General features: G+C 62.6%; 1 pseudogene; it reads right to left on the reverse strand.

The window, feature by feature from the left end:
- Positions 1-5000, reverse strand: part of LOC124737470 — a 7947-nt pseudogene that overhangs the window by 2341 nt on the left and 606 nt on the right.

Below are 5000 nucleotides of genomic sequence, written 5' to 3' on the forward strand. Positions count from 1 at the left end.
AGGCGCGCGGCCCACATCTCTCCAACCTGTGTCGACGATTTGAGGAGGTGGCCCTCCCACATAAGATGCCGCTCCAGCGCCTCAATCTCACGCTGCACCTCGTCCCGGCCTGCACCGTCGGCGGCTGGCCCAATCCTCTTCAGCGCCAGGAGACGGGACCGGCGAAGTGTTGGCCCCATCCATCGGCATGATGGGATGCCGAGGCCTCCCTGGGCTACAGGAGCGTGGAAGTAGCCCAGGGGAGTGTCCGCCGGAAGGCGGAACCATCTCCTGACGGCGGCACGGATGGTCACATCTGCCGCTTTCAACGCACCCACTCGGGTGCGGCTGAGGGCCAGCCCATGGTACAGGCCAGGCAGAAGTACGGTGGTGAGGGCGTGGAGGCGCTGTTGCGGCTTGAGCGGAGCTCGGGAGATGACGTCCAGCTGCTCCACCAGGTGGCGTCGTGGGTTGAAAACGCAGCGACCCGCGGTGGAGAATTGCAGTCCCAGGTACCGGAAGGTTTCACCCACACGTAGGGCGGGCACGGTGGCGTTGCCCGCTTTGAAGGTAACGTCGGCGTCGACCTTCACCTTCTTGTCGCGCCCAGACGCGACTAAGGCGAGGGTGAAACACTTCCGGGCGTTGATCTGCAGCCCCAGATGGGCGAGGGCTGCGACGGCTGCGTCGATGAGGGACTGCAATCCCCTCGCGGTCGATGCAAAAAGCAGGACGTCATCTGCGAAGGCCGCAGCGTTAACTCTGCGACCAAGGATCCGAGCTCCGATGTGGGAGGGAAGTTGACTCAAAACATAGTCCACCGCAAAATTGAAAAGGAGGGGGGAGAGGGGGTCACCCTGACGCACACCCCTAGCCGGCTGCAGGGGCACGCCCACGTCGGCGCCGCCCGCTATCACTGTCGTGCTACCCTCGTAACACCTTTCGACGTACTCAATAAAGCAATCCGGCAGGCCATGAGCCCTCAGCACGGGGCGGAGGGCAGCATGGTCCACCGAATCGAACGCTTTAGAGACGTCGATCGATGCCACAAAAACAGAGCGACAGGAGCGGACTGCGTCGGTGAGAGCAGTGTCCAAGATGAAGGTGTTTTCCAACATCCCATCCCGGGGGATGAATGCCCGCTGACGTTCGTCCACAGCACATGCACGCATCAGGCGTGACGCGAGAACCTTGTGAAAGGTCCGCGCCAACACCGAGCAGACCGTAATGGGGCGAAAGTCAGCGGGGGATGTTGGTGCAGCCGTTTTGGGGAGAAGTGACGTCCGGGCGCGAAGCAGACGCTCGGGGAGGGCGCGGGCCAGGAGGAAGAGGTTCAAGAGTTTCACCAGGACTTCATGCGGCAGGCGCCGCAGCTCCGCTGGAGTCAGGCCGTCCGGCCCGGCTGCCGATCCCCTGGGCGGCAAGGCAGCAGCGACCTCCTCACGTGTGACCGGCCCCCATAGGCACTCAGGAGCGACAGGCTCCGAGTGCGGGAGAAGGCGGTCACGGATGAAGCCGGCGGTGGAGATCGGCTTCTTCGTGAAGAGGTCCGCCCAGAAGTCCAGCAGACCGGGGATGTCGGGTGGCGGCTGCAGCAGGGTGCCGTCCAGCAAGCCGCGCACGCAACGTGCACGCGACCTACGGAAGGCGTCCTGTGTGCGCGCGTATTCCCAGCGGCGCCGCTTGCGCTTCTGCAGCGGCGGGGCGGCAGGCGGCCGCTTGGATGATTGGCGCGGCCGCTGTGTCCTGGTGATCGACCTCTCCCCCCTGGACCCGACCGACGCAAGGGCATCCGGGAGCATGCCCAGGATGACATCGGGCGGCGTGCCCCGCCCCAGACCAATGACTCGATCCAGGGCAGAGAAACGCTGGGCGGAAGCAGGTAGCCCCGCCAGATGCTCCCAGATGGCGGCGTCAGTCGGCCCCTCCGGCGGCGGCCCGGTGGTGTCGGCCGCGAAGTCCTCGGCTGCGTCGACGGGCGGCGCAGCGGCCTCGCCCGCGTCAGGCAGCGAGCTCGCTGCTCCACGGCGGGACGCCGGCTCTTCGCCCCGACCGATCTCAAGTGCCTCCATGAATTGGCGGACGAGCTGCTTGTGGGCAGCTTGCCGCCGTCGGCACTTGATTGCCTCAAGCGTTCGGTCGGGGAACATCCTGGTAAGTTCTTGATTTACAAAGAAGAACCGGGCGTCCCTCTCAAGGAACAGTTCGGCCTCTGCCTTGGCGAGCGACAGGACTTCTTCCTCCGTCCACCTCGCGCGATGCCTCTCCGTCACGATCTCAGCGTTGGCGGCCGCAGGGTGTTGGCGGCGGCGATGGACCCCGAGACCGTTCTTCGTGGTAAAAGTGCGGTGGCACTCACTGCAAGCAAAGGGAGCTACACAAACTATCGCATTTTCGTTACGGCCGGTTGGCCGGATAGGTGCTGGGGTAGCTGGGGTGGCACCTTCAGCGGAAGGGCCACCATCTCTTGTTTCTTGTCGGCTGCCCCCAACTATAAAGGGATAATGCGAGGGGGGGCTGGTAACCCCCCCAAGCCCCTGGTGCGGTCTTCCACTCTGCGAAAATCAGCGGGCCCACGAGAAGGGGAGAAGACCGCAGGAGAGGAGAGGCTAAGAGGGCTAGGCCCATGTATTGCGCATCACTCTCCCTGTAACTATAACCCAAGGAAGGCACCTCGCAGCAGCAGCACGACTACATCAAGACCGCACTTCGAAAAGCCAAGTCCGGATGCAGCCACACCGCCGCCACTTGGCCACCTTAAGAGAGTCATAGTTACTCCCGCTTGCTTGAATTTCTTCACGTTGACATTCAGAGCACTGGGCAGAAATCACATTGCGTCAACACCCGCTAGGGCCATCGCAATGCTTTGTTTTAATTAGACAGTCGGATTCCCCCAGTCCGTGCCAGTTCTGAGTTGATCGTTGAATGGCGGCCGAAGAGAATCCGCGCACCCGCGCGCCCCCGGAGGAGCACGCTAAGGCGGACGCGGCCTCGCAGCAAGGAAGATCCGTGGGAGGCCAAGGCACGGGACCGAGCTCGGATCCTGCACGCAGGTTGAAGCACCGGGGCGCGAACGCCGCGCAGGCGCGCGCATCCTGCACCGCCGGCCAGCACGAGGCCGACCAACGGCGAGAGCAGACCACGCCCGCGCTAAACGCCCGCACTTACCGGCACCCCTACGGCACTCACCTCGCCCAGGCCCGGCACGTTAGCGCTGACCCACTTCCCGACCAAGCCCGACACGCCCCGATCCTCAGAGCCAATCCTTATCCCGAAGTTACGGATCCAATTTGCCGACTTCCCTTACCTACATTATTCTATCGACTAGAGGCTCTTCACCTTGGAGACCTGCTGCGGATATGGGTACGAACCGGCGCGACACCTCCACGTGGCCCTCTCCCGGATTTTCAAGGTCCGAGGGGAAGATCGGGACACCGCCGCAACTGCGGTGCTCTTCGCGTTCCAAACCCTATCTCCCTGCTAGAGGATTCCAGGGAACTCGAACGCTCATGCAGAAAAGAAAACTCTTCCCCGATCTCCCGACGGCGTCTCCGGGTCCTTTTGGGTTACCCCGACGAGCATCTCTAAAAGAGGGGCCCGACTTGTATCGGTTCCGCTGCCGGGTTCCGGAATAGGAACCGGATTCCCTTTCGCCCAACGGGGGCCAGCACAAAGCGCATCATGCTATGACGGCCCCCATCAACATCGGATTTCTCCTAGGGCTTAGGATCGACTGACTCGTGTGCAACGGCTGTTCACACGAAACCCTTCTCCGCGTCAGCCCTCCAGGGCCTCGCTGGAGTATTTGCTACTACCACCAAGATCTGCACCGACGGCGGCTCCAGGCAGGCTCACGCCCAGACCCTTCTGCGCCCACCGCCGCGACCCTCCTACTCGTCAGGGCTTCGCGGCCGGCCGCAAGGACCGGCCATGACTGCCAGACTGACGGCCGAGTATAGGCACGACGCTTCAGCGCCATCCATTTTCAGGGCTAGTTGCTTCGGCAGGTGAGTTGTTACACACTCCTTAGCGGATTCCGACTTCCATGGCCACCGTCCTGCTGTCTTAAGCAACCAACGCCTTTCATGGTTTCCCATGAGCGTCGATTCGGGCGCCTTAACTCGGCGTTTGGTTCATCCCACAGCGCCAGTTCTGCTTACCAAAAGTGGCCCACTTGGCACTCCGATCCGAGTCGTTTGCTCGCGGCTTCAGCATATCAAGCAAGCCGGAGATCTCACCCATTTAAAGTTTGAGAATAGGTTGAGGTCGTTTCGGCCCCAAGGCCTCTAATCATTCGCTTTACCGGATGAGACTCGTACGAGCACCAGCTATCCTGAGGGAAACTTCGGAGGGAACCAGCTACTAGATGGTTCGATTAGTCTTTCGCCCCTATACCCAGCTCCGACGATCGATTTGCACGTCAGAATCGCTACGGACCTCCATCAGGGTTTCCCCTGACTTCGTCCTGGCCAGGCATAGTTCACCATCTTTCGGGTCCCAACGTGTACGCTCTAGGTGCGCCTCACCTCGCAATGAGGACGAGACGCCCCGGGAGTGCGGAGGCCGCCGCCCCGTGAAGGGCGGGGAAGCCCCATCCTCCCTCGGCCCGCGCAAGGCGAGACCTTCACTTTCATTACGCCTTTAGGTTTCGTACAGCCCAATGACTCGCGCACATGTTAGACTCCTTGGTCCGTGTTTCAAGACGGGTCGTGAAATTGTCCAAAGCTGAAGCGCCGCTGACGGGAGCGATTATTCCGCCCGAGAGCATCCCGAGCCAACAGCGGCGCGGGTCCGGGGCCGGGCCAGGTAGGTCCGTCATCCGGGAAGAACCGCGCGCGCTTGCCGGGAGCCCGAGCGCCCAAAGGGGCGAATCGACTCCTCCAGATATACCGCCGGGCAGCCAGCCAGGACACCGGGGCTCTGCCCAACAGACGCGAACCGAGGCCCGCGGAAGGACAGGCTGCGCACCCGGGCCGTAGGCCGGCACCCAGCGGGTCGCGACGTCCTACTAGGGGAGAAGT

The sequence above is a fragment of the Schistocerca piceifrons genome, unplaced genomic scaffold (assembly GCF_021461385.2).
Source record: "Schistocerca piceifrons isolate TAMUIC-IGC-003096 unplaced genomic scaffold, iqSchPice1.1 HiC_scaffold_170, whole genome shotgun sequence".
In the NCBI taxonomy this organism is placed as follows: domain Eukaryota; kingdom Metazoa; phylum Arthropoda; class Insecta; order Orthoptera; family Acrididae; genus Schistocerca; species Schistocerca piceifrons.